Here is a 17,932-nt window from a genome sequence, read left to right as displayed (position 1 = left end):
TTTTTCCTACTCAGTAAAATGACACCATAGAAAGGCAGTAGTGAGGGCTTGATAAGATGCTGTAGGGGTCCTGGAGCCCTGTCCCACTGGCACCACTGCCGGAGCTCCAAGCTCCCAGGAGGCAGTTGCTATAGCCACAGGGTTCTGGCCCTGCATCCTCACATAGCAGCTTCCTTCATCTGTCCCTGTTTGGTTCCTGTAAACCCAGCATAGGACTGTCACAAAGTGGCCAAGGAGGGGCTGCACAGGCCCCTGGATGAACTCCTCAAACCCATCCCGTGATGATACACAGCAGTCAGCAGGACAGAGGTGGGAAAATGTCACCTAGCCAGTCAATTCCATATTGATGTTGAGACACAGCATTCCCAGGAGAGTCTGCTATGGACAGACTTAGAGAGGGAGGCTATGCAGTTCTGAGGTTGTATTTGCCCTGAACTGAGTGCACACTGATGCCTCAGAATACAGACCAGCTCCTCTCTAACGATTTCCCCAAGTAATCCATAAAACAGCATTGGCCTTCGACCAGCAGCTGGAGAACAGTGCTCATGGAGGCCAGGCTGGAGCACAGAAGTCCATTTCCTACCCTGAGCTCCACGTTCCAGTAAGTGTTGGAGAGAGCCTGCGCCTTCCCCAGAGGATGCCACAGCAAGAAACACACCCAGGAGCTGCCTCCTCCCCGTCGTAAGTCACAGAGACCCTGATTTCACACAATGGTACTGTGCCAACTTCCTGCTCACTGTGGACCTGGGCATAAAGTAAACAGTGAGGCCTCTTTTAATAGCCTTTTATTGTTCAGCGGCCATACGCCCCTCCTAAAAGTAACCGGCCCCTCCTAGATGCTTAGTTAATGGATAAGAATTATTGGCCTAGACACGCTATTAACCAAACTGGCAGCTTCACATGAGCGAGAAAAAGAAGATTCAGAGCAGAACCAGTGCTGTCCGGGTGGGTGCCTGGAAGTCCAGGGAGCACAAAGTGTTCCCTGCTCCCCCACATGTCACGTTTCCATGAAAAACACGATTTCATAACAACAGATAGGTGCCTCGAGAAATAAAGTAGGGTGGGGCCTGAAAATCCCTCTGCAATACCTAGGATTAGTAGTGATTAGGAGGAACCCAGGAAGGGCCAGTTAATGTTTTGGGCAAACAGGGGGATTGACAGGTGCAGTCCGTGCTGTATACACACCGTGATGGAGAGGGTGAGGACAGCTTCCCTCCTGCCGCAGGGTTAGTAACGTGAGATGTCCTTCCAGGACTGACTGGCATTCGTCATTCTATCCTTTGGCAATGGTGCTCCCTTTATGAACGTCCTTGGAGGAAATATGAACCCTCTCCTGGTTTTGGCTGCTTTCATGTACCCTTTGCCCTGTCAGTCCTGGCAAGGTGGTGTGTATCACGGGTGCTCTTCCACAGCTGAGACCTGAAACTAAGTGCTTCGTCCTCATGCAGCTGAGGAAGGAGAGTCACGCTGCGGGTTTGTAACCATCATCTGAGGCATGAGCCAGCACAGGACGTCGAGGGCTGTGGGGATGGAGGCACATCGGCGCTGCCCTGAACAAAGGGATCCCGGCACCTCCGTGTGTGTGCTTTGCCTTGGGAATGAAGCTCTAACCCCACGCTCTCCTTGGCACTTTCCCTTTGTCACAAGGGATTATGTGGCACACCCTCCCTCAGAGGACAGCAACGCACCTCACTAGGCGAGAGGAATTTGAGGGCTCACAATATTGATGTTAGCACCCCTCAGACAGCTCTCTCTAAAAGGAGAATTCTAGATGGGAAGAGTCCGGCGTACCAGTCCGCCCCAACTCCTGTTCACTTAGAGATTTCCTTCCAGGAGATTGCTGCTGCCAAAACATGGAGCCGTGTTCTAGAAAGGGGACCATCGCCTGGATACGAGTACTTGTTCGCGGTGACCGTCTTAGAGTCAGACGAGTCCCTCGACTTTTTCTGCTTCCTTGCAGGCCAGCAAGGGCTGTTGTTCTTAAGCTTCGTATTCAAGGCGACAAGTTGTGTGGTGTGCTCGGCAGACTCTGCCATTAGGAAAAGCTGACACTGCTGTGGGGACTGCTCTGTGCTCTCAGGTACACTGCCCAGCCACCCTCACGTCTCAGACCCACGCAGCCCTCTCCCACGACCTGCCCAGCCTCTCTCCTGAGCACCATCATGTCTGCCCAGTGCATGCGACTCTAGCAGGCCCGCTCTGGCTCATTTTAACTTAGTAACTGCACCATCTGCATTGACAACAGCAAAGGGGAATTCTTTGGCAGTTGAGGTAGCAACCTAAAGCAGCTGGTTAAGACCTCCAGGAATAGATGCTTAGGGCAGTTGACCTACGAGAATCGTATTCTCTGTGTAAGAAGAATGAGCTGAGGGAAATGAAGGAGTCAGAGAAAGTGCCGTGGCTGGGGACAGAAGCAGGAGGCTGGATCTTACAGCATCAAATCCCTATCACTCTCTGGCGGGAGAAGGAGGAAATGAATCACTTGGGTTTGCCTACCTGGTAGTGCACATAACATGAAAAATTCTGATCATTTCCTGAATGTAACTTCTCATTCTGGCCCAGATTCCCTCATGGGAACCCTGGCCCCCAACAGCTTGCCACCAACTCACAAGCCTCAAGTAGACCTCAAGACATAGCAATAGACCTGAATGAGGCAGGGCCTCTCTTGCCAGATTGTCAGAGTGAACCCTATTAAAAAAAAAAGAAGAAGAAAAAGAAAAATCTCAAAATTTCCATGGTTAGGATACAACCCTGAAAGTAATTAAGATCAAATCCTGAATCCTCTCCTAGGACCCATGCCCCTGGGTGGGTAAAAATTTTCAGAATTTTATCAATAGAGTATGAAGAGAGATTAATAGAATGTAGCAATCATTGGAATCATAATAGCCATGGTATTCTTTTTTTTTTTAAGATTTTTTTTTTATTTATTCATTTGAGACACAGAGATACAGAGAGAGAGCGAGAGAGAGAGCATGAGCATGGGGAGAGGCAGGCAGAGAGGGAGAAGCAGGCTTCCCACTGAGCCAGGAGCCCAATGTGGGGCTCGATCCCAGGACTCTGGGATCATGACCTGAGTGGAAGGCAGATGCTTAACCATCTGAGCCACCCAGGTGCCCCTAGCCATGGTATTCTTATAACAGTCCTGATTATCAATGTTTAAAGTTACGTTATTTTGCTGTAAAATTTCTGATATCTCACATCAGTCAGATGTTTTTCAACCATGTTTTTGTTGTGTACAAAAATCAACAAACTGACATTTCTTATTAAAAGCACCATTTTCTTAAACATAAACATAAAAACATGCCACAGTTTTGCTGGCCTGCTTTGGCATTTTTATTTAACATTTTGGAAACCACAATGTGAGAGGAAGGCTGAGCTGCTCTCAAATCCAGGGAGAGCTACAGAGAAAGGAGTAATGATACACAGCCATGGGACAGTCACCTTCCCGGTCAGAGAAGAAAAACCATCAAGTGTCTGTCTCAGAAGGAGGGTGTCCCACATACATGCAAATGACCATCAGCCACAAGCTCTTCAGGAGCTGCCAGGAGGAGTAGGGAGGTAATGTGTTCAGTAAATGGCTGACTAAATGAAAGGATGAAGCACCCTATAGACCCATGGACTGGGGGGAATAGTTCCAGATGAGGCAAAGGGCCTTTGAATCTGGAGAGGGTGAGCCAGCAGCCTGAGCTGTAGGTTAAAAGGCAGCACAAAGCTGGTCCTGCCACAGCCTGGAGAGCCTCCAGCCTGGGGCCTCCCCCGTGGCACAGCCGGGCTCTAGAACTGTACAAGCTCTGTCTTCACACCCACCTCAGGGGGTCTGCCTCGACACCCAGGTTCTGCCTCCAACCTCAAGGCTAGAGGGCCAGACAGTCTGAGGGGAATGTTAGGGCGCCTTATACATTATTTATGGCAGTGGTCTCCAAACTTTCACTTAATACTGTATTTTTTTTAAATGATTTCAAATATATCCTTAATATCTGCAGAACAGAATTTTGACCTAGATCTTTCAGTTGTTGGCTGACGAGGGGACGAATGTGTTATTTTTCCCCAGAGGGCTGTATCAAATTCACTTAATTTCAGTTTCTGGTTCAGCACAAATCACTGCCCACCCCCCACCCCCAGAATGAGTGCAAAGCACTGTCCCAGGTGCTGGGATCCAAAGATGAGTAAGACCTACACCCTGCCTTCCAGAAGCTTATAGTCCAATGGGGGAAATAGCCCAAACATGCAAGGCAAGGGTGGAGGGGGTGGGGCATATGAGTAAACCCAGGGGGTTAACAGTAGATCACAGAGGACCCTCAGGCTGGAGTGCAGCTCATGTTAGCCAGCTTTAAAAGGATGAAATATCATTATCATCCTAACCACCTGATCTACGAAGGGAAGTGGAAATTTCCAAGTCTAAAGGCAAAATCTCCTGAGGTGCAGTATGAATGTATATTTAGAGCTGAGGCAGGAGCTCTGGCTGGTGTGGGAGACCTCACTGAAAGCAGAACTTTCTGCCAGTTTCCTCACAGACCAAGTGTAAGCAAACCCTGAGTCATAGTCTCTGGTGACTGTCACCTAATGTAAAACCTGAGGGGCTGGGAGGCAGGAACAGGGGGCCAGCATGCATCCTGTCCCTGTGTCCAAGCTCTACCCTCAGTCCTCTGAAGAGAACCTTCAGAACAGAGTAAGTCACCAACTGTTTGCCCCTCTTGGTGAACTCATCTCTTCTAAGGCGTTTCTTTGTCCTTCTGTCCCGCTCGCCCTGCTCTCTCTCTTCCCCTTATCCAAAGCTCATTGTCTCCTGGCTTCACGGGTCCACTGTTCTCCTTTCAGTTCTGCCTGCCCTTTTTGCTGCCCTGTCTCAGCCTCCTCCCCTACAAGGAAGAATTATCCAGAGTGTCAGAAGCCCCAGATGCCAAGATGGCAGAATCCCCACAAGGAGAGAGCAGAACTCTCCTTGTTTATTCTGGTGTCCACTTTCTAAGCCTCATCACTTCCCCAGTAGGAAGTCAGGCCCCCGAATATTAGTGATTCAACTGGGCCGGCTTAGCATTGCTCCGTTACAGAGAGCTGGTAAGCAGTTCAAGTTAAAATGACTACAAAATGAGGCAGTTCCTCTACTCATTTGATTTTTCAGAATCCTCTCTTGTTTACACGGTCCTTTCAATTTACCTGAGATAATGCCCTTCTGTACTGTGAACATTTTTGCCTCACAGAAAGTACAAACCATGGAGCACAGAAATGCTGATTAGTGCCTATTTCTGACTGGCAAGAGCTGTGTTTCGAGGCAGGCCTGTGGATGGACAGCTCACAGTGGGGAGCTGGCTGCCCCAGTCATATGGTCAGAATGCTTGGGGTATGAGCTGTTCTGATTCCTGCCCCCCTGCCCCCCTCGTGGGAGAGTAAGGAAATGAGGGTGCTTCTGATTCTGCGAGTCCGGGATGGCACCTAGGAATTTACATTTTCACACAAGTTCCTGATGATGCCGATACGTAGTCAAATTTGGGACTCATTGCTCCAGAGAATATAATTAGCTTCTCTTCCCAACTCAGAAATTGGCTCATTTTGCTAAAACTTGTGGACTCTCAGACTCTCTGGAAGCCTGTGTTTTCCCTCCGGAGGGAGTGACATGTTGGCTTCAGCAGGTCTCCCCTGCTCGGCTGCACACACGCTCTGTCTCCCTGTGCCGTCGACAGCCAAGTGCGTGGCTCGCTGCCCAGCCAGTGGGCAGGTTCTGGCTGCCCGACGGCTCTGCAGTCATCTCTTTAAAATTCATTATCCAAATGTGCAGAAATGACCATTTGGAGTCGCTATCCTATTTCTCTGTGATGTGACACTCATCCAAAGGGATCATGTGCGGAGAAAACGTGCCCCTTTGACAGAGATGTTATTTTAGTGGGTTTCCTCTTTCAAAGGGTCCCCCCTTTATCTGAACTATCAAATTGTTCCTAGTTCCATAAAAGCAGGGCAGCTATTGTGATGGAAACTTATATACACAGTGTAAACCCTGAGTGTGTTTGCTGTTTCAAAGAAACTGCTGGCGACTAACTAGATCAGGTGTGTCCCGGTCCTTCATTCAGGCGGTGGATTCAAAGGCTGGTCTTGAAGTGAGTCCCTCCTCCCCCTTCCTTATTCAGGTTACAAAGGGCACTGAGGAGGAAGCAGGTGCCCTGGGCCGGCTGAGCACAGAGCAAAGCCCAGTCTCCTTACCCTGTTGGAGTCGGGAGCCCCTGCTGAGCGCCTGGCTTGCCAGTGCTTTGGGGTAATAATCTCACTCTTCATCATCTGGGAGAACTTACAAGTATAACAGCCCTTTTTTGGTATTTACTTTTCCCACCCCACAGATGGACTTCTGCCCCCATAGACCACATTTCGTAAGAGATTAAGCACTACTCCTGGTACACTTGAGATTGAATACATAAATTCTGGTCTGTGGGCAGCACCCCATGAGTCATTTTTGATTGAGAGAGTTTCTGAGTAGCCACCACAGAAGACAAAAGAGATTTCTAAATTTGGCAAGAACTTAAAGGTACAGTAGGAATGCATGAAGCACAAGTATTTAAAACATATTAAAGATATTCAGTCATTCAGTCATAAACACAATCACAGATCCGAGGGGTTTTCAATTCCTGTGTCCCCGTTGCCAAAACTTGCAAGTATACATACTGCCCAAGCGTAGGTCCCACTGGCCAATATCTGTGAGCAAGGTGGAGACCTCCATTTTCTCATAAAATGTGAGTGGGAAGAAATAAATGGGAGGCTGCAGGGTATAGCGAACAGTGAACTGGAAATTAGGAGCTCAGGGTTTGCAACCCGACCCCATCATCACTTGTGTCTTTGCACATGGATCTCAACCCCACATGCATTTTTCAGTGAATGATAATAGTGAGAGAAGGCAGACCAGAAGGGATTTTAGGGATAACTTCACCAAGTCCCACGTTTAATAGCTAAAGCAGCTGACTGCTAGGGAAGGTAACTGATAGGACCAAGGGAACCCAGCGATTCTTAGCATAACATGGGCACAATCCCACACCTTCTGGCTTGTAATCAGTGCTCCTCGTCCTTGCACTTGTCGTTTTATCACCTACCACATGGAAACATCAATGTTTATCCTACCTACCTCATAAAAGTCTTAGGAAAATCAACTGAGATAGTATGTGGGTTGGATTGAATTATCTCTAATGTAAAGTGGTATTTAAAGATTATGTATTGGTTCTTTTCCAGTTTTCCTTATCACAACGAATAGCCTCACTATCCATCCTGTTACACAAGATAAAAGCCTTGATACTTCCCTCTCTCACACCCCCCCTAAATCCAATCCATCACTAAATCTATTGAGTTTCCTTCTAAAGGCCTCTGGAGTCTGTCTACTTTCTATCATGTCTGATTCACCATCCTTACCTTGCTATGGCCATTTCTCACTCAGACCACTGCAGTGGCCTCCTAATGGGTCTTCCTTATCCACTCTTATTCCCTTAAGTGAATTCTCAACACAGAGCCAAAGGATCTTTAAAAATTCAATCATGGTCATGACCATCTCCTTTGAGAACTCTCTGATGAGTGCCATTGCTTTGGAAATAAAATCAAAATTCTTAAGCCATTAATATAGCCTTAAAAAAATAAAATACTTAGCAACAAATTTAACAAAAGAAGTACAAAACTTATACTCTGAATATTATTGAAATGAAATAAAGGAGACCTAAATAAATAGAAAGACACCTCTTATTCAGGGACCTAGAGACTTAATACCATTAAAGTGGCAATACTCCCCAAACTCATCTACAAATTCAAAGCAATCACTGTCAAAATCCCAGCTGGCTTCTGTGCAGAAACTGACAAGCTGACCTTAAAATTCAAGGGACCTAGAATAGTCAAATTAATCTTGAAAAAGAAGAAATTATGAGGGCTCATACTTTCTGATTTTAGAATTTACTTCAAAGCTATGGTAATCAAAACAATGTGGTAATGGCATAAGGATAGATGTATACATCAATGGAATAGAATTGAGAGGAAGAACACCTTCACATTTACGGTTCATTGGTTTTTGACAAGAGTGCCAAGACAATTCAATGAGAAAAGAACGGTCTTTTCAAGAAATAGTGCTGAGAGAACTGGATATTCATATGCAAAAAGAATGATGTTAAACCCCCGTCTTAATACCACACACAAAAATTAACTCAAAATAGATCATTGACCTAAATTTAACAGCTAAATCTCTAAAACTCTCAGAAGAAAATATTGGAGAAAATCTTTGTGACCTTGAGTTAGCCCAAACCTTCTTAGTTATGACATTAAAAGCACAAGTGACAAAAGAAAAAAGTAAACTGGACTCTGTCAAAATTTAAAATTTTGTGCTTCAAAGGATACCATCATAAACATTAAGAGGTCTCCACTGAATGAAATATTTGCAAATCACACATTTAATAATGGGCTTGTGTCTAGATTATAGAAAGAACTTATGATTCAATAATAAAAATAAAAATAATCCAACTTAAAATGGGTTATGAGTAAGGATCAGTAGAGGCAAGGGTATAAATCAGTCATCAAATTACAGGATTCCTAGAATAAAAGTTTCTCTAGGAATTCAGAGAAAGGAACAATGCATACAGGCTGGAAGAGTAGGGTTTGAGCTCTTCTTTGGGGGATTATTAAAAATATGATCTCTAAGTTTTAGGACCTAGTGTGGCCAGTAAAATTAAAATCATGGAGTTCAGTTTAAAGAGAGAATGATCTGGAATTCTGGGCACACGCATCTTGTTGGAGGAATAGTAAGGAGGCCGTTGGGGCGGGGTGAGGTCGGAAGGGAGATTTAGAGAGTCACAGAGGGAAGATTGCAGGAGCCAGATTGATTAGGGCTTTTAGGCCAATGCACTGGCTTTGAGTTTAACTCTGATAAGATGGGAAGTCTGCAGTTGATTCCAAGCAGAGGGACATGCCCTGGCTTTAGCAGGACATCAAGGGCAGAAGCAAGAAGATCATGTAGGAGATAATATGCAAAAACAGAAGTGAGAGAGAATGATGGCTTGTATCAGGGAATAGCTGTGGAAGTGGTGAGAAGGAGTTAGATTTAGACATAGTTGGAAGGTAGAGCAGTGAGATTTGCTTATGATTGGAAGCAGGGTGTGAATGATAGGGTTTAAAGATGACTCCAAGGTTTTCGCCTTGGAGCAAAACCAGGCAGTGTGTTGCCATTTACTAAGATCTGGAATAAAATTGGCAACCCAGATCAGAGAAAGGGAGATCTGGAGTTTGATTTTGAACTTGTTAGATTGGAGATACCTATATAGATACCCAAAAGGAGAGGGCAAAGTAGGCTGTTTTTCAAGGAGTATGACCAGCATTTAAAAATGCCTCCCAGGGTGGAATCTTTCAGAGCTTGGGAAATGAAAGTTTATCTGAGGCTTCAGGCTCCCAGTGTCTCCACCCATAGCCCCACCTCAATTCCCAGAACCCTGGAGATGCTATGTCAGGGCACCTTTGCTTTCATCTCCAGGCTATTTGTTATGGTTGTTTCAGATTTCTCTCTATTTGCTCTGTCCAAGCTATGCAGATAAGCACCCATCCTAAGGCTATTCTTTATCCTATATGTGGCCATCTTATCTAAAATAGTAAAGAGATTATTATGTCCAGTAATTTGCTTCATGGTTTAAGATGCTAGACTACTCAGAGGTTGAATAGCAAATTGTTTAACTGTGGGAGAGTTATGAAAGTCCAGATCTAGAAAGCAGAGTATCAATTCAGCTTGGTTTTTAAAAATACATGTTATAATTTTATAATAAGAACCTCTAGAATCTTTAAATCACACAGCATTTTCACAAATTGTGTCTCATAAACTATGTCCCAAGCACCAACCCAGATCTAAAGTTTGGCCTGATAAACCCAGAGTCTAATTTTTTATTCCAAGAGAAAGGAATAAACATTTGCAGATATTCTACTCTGTGCCACAATCTTTTATATCTTACTTAATCTTTCCTTTGAGAAAAAAAACTCAGACCCAGAGAGGTTACCATGCCAAAGTTTACACAGCAGAGAAACGGCGGAATGAGAAATGACAAAATCAGTACGTTCTGCTCCATCACGCATCCCAGATTTGTAGAGCATTCCTCAACTCCTGAAAATCCAACCAGCCCTTTAGTTCTCCTGATGCAGTCAAAGGAGGTCCCTTTGGAAAAATCAAATGTGCATGGATTCAGAGGAGGCAAGCTCCTCCTCAACTCTTTGGGATATGAGACATATGGCACCAAGGAATGAGTAATAGCTTTCCTTTATTTTTATGGTCCTTCTTGGATCTTAAATTTTTGAGATGTTTTAGTTCACAACTTCAAAGTTCATAGAGTAGGGCATGTCGAGCCTGGCAGAATCCTCAGCACCAAATGCCTGATCAACTACAGATTTCCATTTCAAAAAACAAGTTGTGCTCAATAATAAGGCACCGCCTAGTGGGGGATCTAATTTAACCCCATTTTGCAGATGGAGAAAAAGAAGTTCAGAGAGGTTAATTCACCCCAAACCCACAGGACCAGCAATAACAGGGCCTTTGCTTTGTGCAGTTGCACAGAATTACTCCCATTGTTTCTATGAATAACAAAGAGCAAGTGCTTTTGTAGCACCTAATGCCAAGGAAACTATGTTAACTAATTCAGCCCTCACAACAACTCCCCGAAGTGGGTACTGGTATCGTCACCCCTTTTTACAAACGAGGAGACTGAGGCACAGTGATATAAAGTAACTCGTTCAAGGTCGCACAGCTAGTAGGAGGCAGGTTCAGGATTCCCACCCAGACACCTGGGTTCACTGACCCTATGCCATTAACCACTCAACAAGGAGCCTTTTTCTGCGTCCCCTGGCAGCGCCCGATTTGGACAAGATGGTCTGACTCTAAATCCTGTGCTCCCTCCATGTCTCTTTTGGTCAGTGCGAGGCCTGGGTTTCAGCCCGAGGGAGGAGCATACAAAGGGCAGGAGAAAGTATGTTGGGTGAATGCAATTTGCAGCAGATGCCTGGTTCTACAATGAGGTAAAACTGGTGCCCCAGCCCTGATGACTTGGTAGGCAACTAATGAGTTATACAAATACAGACCCCGCTGAGTGGTGCCTGGGGGATTTGCTTCCTCTCTCTTTGTCTCAGACACACACACACATTCACACTCACCTGCTGCCTGTTGGAAGTTACTCCATTACCGACCTTTACAAATGGCCCGGCCAGTGGAGAGACAAAAAAGAAAAAAAGATAACGAAACATCTGTGGTTGGTTTGCAGCTGCCAGAGGGACAAGTTTGTTGGCAAGCAGTGAATAGAGGGTCCACTCTGTGGGATTCTGGCATTGTCCAAAGCCAGGCAACACGATGTTTCCTCCCAAGGACTCTGAGGGCAAATGTGTGTGTGCATATGTGGGGTTCACAGCAAGAACTATATAGCACCAGAGAAGTAAATTACACACAAGGAAATGGATCTACACATATCAAAGGCAAGAAATATGGGCACAGTGATTAGGAAAACAGAGTCATTCTGAAGTGGAGGCAGGGATCATGTTTCTCTTTTATGTGGAGCCAAAGGGAACTCAAGCTTATGTTGACTGTGCCTGAGAAAGCCCCAGTCACAGGTGACACAGGTAAGTGTGAACACAGGGGGAAGAGGTGCGCTGCTTGTAGACTCAGAGCCACATCTCCACCCAGATGATACTAGAAGGACTTCCGCGGGGGATCTGGCTCCCTTTGGGCAGCTACCACCTTTGGGGGCCACCTATATTCACACAAAGCCTGATGAATCCTATTGGGCAGCTCACTTAGAAAGATCCCTGGAACCAGGGAGATGTTCCATTCTTGACCATGTGCCATGACACAGAGATGTTGGGGGCAGTGGGGAGTGGTCCCAGGAATGGCTAGTGATGAGGACAAAGGAAAAAGAACAAGAGAGACACACAGTGAAGAGGAAATGAGCCTGAAAAACACTTCCCAGAATCTGACTCTTGCATAGTTCTTCTGACCTGGGGACCAGTTGTATACTGTCCATTTCTAGTGATTTGAGTTAAAGAGAAGGCGGGGAGGGAGTTTTAGGAATGGGACATCAGGGTCACCAGTTAGGAGAGAAGTTGTAAAGAAGAAATTCAGCTGTAAAGTGTTGCCAACTCCTTCCAAGCCCTCCTTACTCTCCACTCTAAAAAGAAGCCCAGGGATCTGACACTGGACGGCTGTTAGCCGCCTGGGACGGCTGCAGAGTTCACGGGGTTGTAGAGGGCAAGAGGAAATAAAACTGAGAAGGAAGAGAAGCTGGCCGATTCCCATTGGACAGGATAGAGAGGGGCTGTGCAAGGGAAGGGCAGAAGCTGATAAGGACTTGGGACGAGGCGGAGAGGCGGAGAACCACACCCTGCCTACCGAGCCGAGCCGAGCCGAGCCGAGCCGAGCCGAGCCGAGCCGAGCCGAGCCGCGCCGAGCCGCGCCGAGCCGCGCCGAGCCGCGCCGAGCCGCGCCGAGCCGCGCCGAGCCGCGCCGAGCCGAGCCGAGCCGAGCCGAGCCGAGCCGAGCCGAGCCGAGCCGAGGAGTCTGCCGGCAGGGGAAGTTAAGGCAAGGGCTTTGGAAGCAGCTGCAGTCTGTGAGGGGGTGAAGGCGGGGGAGACCCAGAGAGGAGCTGTGCTTTGGTGGTGAATTGAATGTCCTTTTGGTAATTTGGGGGGAGGCATGAGTATTTTGGTTGATTTCATTTTTTAAAAATCTTCGTCAGCATTTAAATTGCTTTTCAATTCATTTGCATCCTGGATTGATGTCTTCAAATGAGACCGTGAGCTCAATAAGCCACAAAGCAATTTTATTAGGATTCCATTTCCTTTTAAACTCCATGACGTTGGAGCTGAAGGAGCAGGAGCCAAGGCTGAGCCTAGTTTCACCCTGCGCGCCCACTGGTCCCGGCTCCCTTGGGGTCTCTAGATAGAGAAGGAGCGGGGAGGAGAGCAGAGAGAGCCTGAGGCCCTCTCAACCAGAATCGCTCCATTAAAAACATCTATTTCAGAGATAAAACAGGATTCAGTATAAGGTTTTCTTGGGGAAAGAGAAGATTCCTCTGCTAAAATAAAGTTTTTTAGTTCATGTCCCTTACTGAGAAGTGAGCTGAGCCCTGGAGTCTGTGATTTGCCTAAGGTCCAGCCTTAGTTCTCTGGGCGGCACCGCCCCCAGGGCCAGCCTCCCGGTCCATCTGTCTCTCCATACACATTCCTGGTTCTGGACACGCACGTGTTTCCGGCCCATGGCTGGGCTCTGTTCCCTGTCTTGGAGCAGGCAATTTAGACTTTCTTTGGGAATATAAGAACAACAACAACTAAAGTCTAGGGAGAAGCAATTTTATAACGACTACATCTCATATATACAAATGCTCCCACACCACAGAGAATACCGGCTAACTAGAAAGAAAAAGTGCACAGCCATCCAGCACCTCATCTTTACTCCTAGAGCAATACATTTTGGTTGAATGTATTTGTTTACTTAGTTCTAAATTCAACCATGATCTCTTTCAGTTAGTCTGCTTAGTCCTGTCTAGTGACATCCTGGAAGTAAACGGCATCTTTCCTTTGCCCCCTGGCTGGTGCTCAGCTTTACCACCAGCTTCCCCAGCCCCTTAAAGGCACCCACGGGCTCCTTTCTAGTATCTCAGGACTTGCAGCTGGTATCAAGCAGATTTCACGGAAGCTCCTTCCATTGTTAACTAAAAACGGAGGGTTTTGACCGGGAGGTGACCTGACCAACCCAAGGCCCATTAGTACCCACACTGACTGCCATTCCTCACCTGTTCTTTGCCTGTTATGGAAAGGTATGTGCTGAGGCCGTCCCGGCTCCCCAGCTGCTGCTAATTATCTTCAAAGACTCAGCGCAAATGAGTCAGCATGACTCAGGAATTTGATTTTGTAAAAAGGTAAGACTGTTTTGAAACACAACCAGCATATGCTAAACAAAATTGCACCATTGAACGGACCAATTTTAAGTTAAAGAGCAGCAATAACACAACAGCATTCTTCACACTGAAAAATCCAAAGTAAGTAGGCAACTCAAACCAAGTTTGAAACGTACTGATTTCATTTCAGCCAACATTGATCACTGGGTCGACATAATGTCCAATTTAAAAATTCACATTTGACCAAACCAGAAAGATCATGTTTGACCCTCATGTTTGGGCATCTCATCCCTTACTTTGCTTACTAGCACTATGGGTGGGGAAAACTTTTTTCTCTCTAGGTTCTCTGGGGGCCAGTCTAACCCCCCACCTCACATCTGGCGCTGGGGAGCAGGGGTTCCTGTGTGATTCTGACTCACCTGCACTGAGCTCATAGTCCAGTGAGGGAAATAGAGCCATGACATCTAAACTGAATAAAAAAAAAAAACAATCACAGTGTACTGAAGGGTACTGAGCTGTGGCAGCAAAGAAGAGGAAGTGATTTATTCTCCCTGGGAGGGTCATGAAGATTCTCTGCCCTCCTTAGAGCCCTGGATTTTCCATGAGTGGTAGGAGTTCTCTTGGGATTCAGGGCAGAGGGAACAACATGTATAAAGACATAGCCTTATGAGAACACAGAATCCAGTTCCGAGAAGACCAAAGGATTCCTTGTTGCTACAGCAACACGGGGCAGGTAGTCAAGGGAGGTGAAAATGGCAAGGTAGTTGGAAATAAAACATATTTGCCACATTTTGAAGATCTGGCTTTATTCTGTAGATAACTTAAATATATGCATTTCTTTTCTTTCCAAATTACAAAAATAATACATACTCATTATGAAATTTTAAAAAAAAATTTAACGGTAGGAAGAATCAAGCATAATCCTACCTCCAGTGAAGACAACTGTTAACATTTTCACTCATCATTTCAGATACACACATGTAGACACACGCACACATGGGACCAGATGTATAGATGGTCTTGTTCTTTTCATTTAACCACATACTGTGAACATTTTCCATCTTCTGTCATAGAATATGAGACCGTTTGTAATTCTGCCATGTTTTACTGAAGCTATGAAGAGCGTGCGTGCACAATTGTTGGTGCCATTGCTCGTTTATTGTCATAACTTAAAATCACAATTTCTGATTCAAAGTGAATACACATTTTCAGTCTTCTCAGATTTTCACAAACTATCTCCTGAGAAAGGCTGCACTGTTAACTTAGCATGAGGAATTAACTTAAATGAGGAAATTTCCTCATTTTCTTGCCATTATTGGGCCTTGCAGTTTTTATAATTTTTGCCAATTTGTTGGCCAAAACTACTCAATCATCAATATTTAACTTGTTTTCATTGCTACAAGGGTAAATTTTTTTGTGTTCAATGACCTTTTGATTTTTCTTCTTTTGTGAAATGCCTATCCCTGTTCTGGGACCATTTTTCTATTAGCAGATTTTTCTTTTTTGTGATTTTAAAAGGTACTTATACATCAATGATACAAACTTTTTGTCTGTTGCAAATGCTTTTTCAATTTGTCAATTCTTGTAATTTACAGTAATTTTAGACATAAATAAGTCTTGTAATTTCTACATGAGCAAAAGCGTCAATCTTCTGTGCTTCAAAGGGTCGTTCCTTCTGAGATCAGATAACTATCTGCCTTCATATTCTCCAATTTAAGTATATAACACGTTACAAACTTATTTAATGTATGAGATGAGATAAGAATCTAAACGACCCATTTAGTAGACTGAATAATGGCCACCTAAAAATATGAGGTCCTAATCCCTGGAACTGATGTTAGCTTATAAGTAAAAAGGATCTTTACAGTTGTGAATAATTTAAGGATTTGGATGTGGGAAGATTATTCTGGATTATCTGGGTGTTCTGTAAATCCAGTCACAAGTTCCTTAGGGAGACACAGGGAGATTCGGCACATGGAAGAGAAGGTAATGGGCAGACAGAGGCTGAGTTTGGAGCGGTGCAGCCACAAGCCAAGGAGTGCTGGCAGCCACCAGAAACCAGGAGGGGCAGGGAACAGATCCTCCCCCAGGGCCTCCAGACGGAGGGTAGCTCTGCCAACACCTTGGTTTTGATTCAGTGAAACTAATTTCCAACTTCAGGCCTTCAAATCCGTGACAGAACATATTTCTGTTATTCGAAGCCACCAAGTGTGTCATAATTTGTTACAGAAGCCACGGGAAACTAACACCCCACTCCACCAAATAGTTTTCCTAAAACAATAAATATCCATGGTCTGAAATGTCCTCTCTCTCTCTCTACTTCTGAGTTTTTTATTCTTTTCATCTATTCTTGTGCCAATAAACACTATTTAGATTGTATCTTTTTAATTTCATCTCTGGCAATACAAATATTCCCTTATTAGATAAAAAATATTCTTAACTATGTAATCTTGCAGATAATAGAAGATTTAGAATAACTTTTCCAGGTTCTCTACAAATGTCATTTAGGATTAAATGCATTAAATTTATAGATTAATTTGGAGAGAAATTACCTTTTTAAGATATTGTCGCTGTTCCCATTCTCTTATTATTAAAACTCTTACTTTATGTCCTACAGTAACTCTCAAAATTCCCTTCACATAATTCCTGTACACTTCTTGAGTTCCTACCTAATTTTTCCTGCCTGCCTTCCCCTCCTTCTCTCCCTCTTTCTCCTTCCCTCCCTGCCTTCCTCCTTTTTTTTCTTTCTTCTGTTGTTGCTTATATAATGTTTTTCAGGAGAGGAGTGACGTGATTTGTTCTTTGGCAGCTAATTTAAATTTCTAACTTTGTTTTGTTATTTTCTTAGGCTAATACTGAAACTCATTTTTAGGTTCTAGCAGATGCCGTGTGGGTGGTGGCAAGAGGCGGTGCAAGCTATGGTGTGTGTGTGTGGGATGGGAGGGACAACAACACTGGTAATTTTTAATTAGCTTTTGATAATTAAGGGATCATTTATTTTGAAATCGAGTGCAAGAGGGCCTGATGACTTTTTAAAAAGAGAAAAATATCTCCAAGAGCCATACACAGAAGCTCTCCTATAAAGACCCTCTTGAATTTCTGAATCAATGGTTGTCATCCCTTTGTTTTAGATATGGGGATAAAATGCTTCTATACATCAGTAATGAGTTCTGAGGCTCCATTCAGCCTCAGTAATGCTTTATCTCTGCATGATGCTTTGGCTTCCCAAAACCCAGACGTGAGAAAAGCTTTAGAAGGAAAAGAGTTAGCCTACTCTTGAGGTCTGAGAAAGAGCCCTCTTATCACATCTTCCAGACCTACATAGTTTCGAGATAGAATTTGGCGAAGACTTGTATTGCAAGAAGATAGAAGGGGCAGCTATGATTCCATTTGCCAATGGGAGAAATGGGTAAAAAAAAGAGAAACCAATCTCTACTTGGTTTTCACCATCCTAAAGAAATAGATAATGCTGGGGAGAAAAGCTGAAGGAAGTGGTTGCCAGCTTCAGGAATAAAATGAAGCAGATGTTTTAATGGCACCTCATGTTAAGCACTGCATCAGTGATCACTAAAGATTAATTAATGATGGTGATAATAACTATAATATCATTTTTATTAAAGTGCAAGAACAATCTGTTAAAAAAAAAAGATATCTTCTTAGCTAGGCAGACTTTTTTATTTTCTTTAACTAATCAACACTCTGCCAAGGAAAAGGGAACGTTCTGCCAGAGTTTAAACTGAAGAAGAAGGGAAAAAAAAGTCCTCAGGCAAGTTTATGTAAAACCCCAGAAAAGTGATACATAATAAATTAAATATACTGAAATAAGCAAAGCATGAATATTTAACCACTTGACTATTTTAATTTAAAAGGGAGCTGTGAAACCAAGGCCCTCCCATACAGGATGGAAAGTTTAAGCCCTGACTGGCAGTCCCAGAAGCAGTCCTGAATCTTTCTTTATTCAGGAGACTGGCAAACAGAACATAGTACCCACATGGCATCAAGCTGCAGCCTAAGCCATACAGTTTGCCAAGGGCTGACCGTGTTCCAGAATCTACATGGCTGGG

Source organism: Leptonychotes weddellii, chromosome 7 (assembly GCF_054177405.1).
Source record: "Leptonychotes weddellii isolate Sample4059 chromosome 7, ASM5417740v2, whole genome shotgun sequence".
Lineage (NCBI taxonomy): Eukaryota > Metazoa > Chordata > Mammalia > Carnivora > Phocidae > Leptonychotes > Leptonychotes weddellii.
This window is presented reverse-complemented; position numbering follows the sequence as displayed.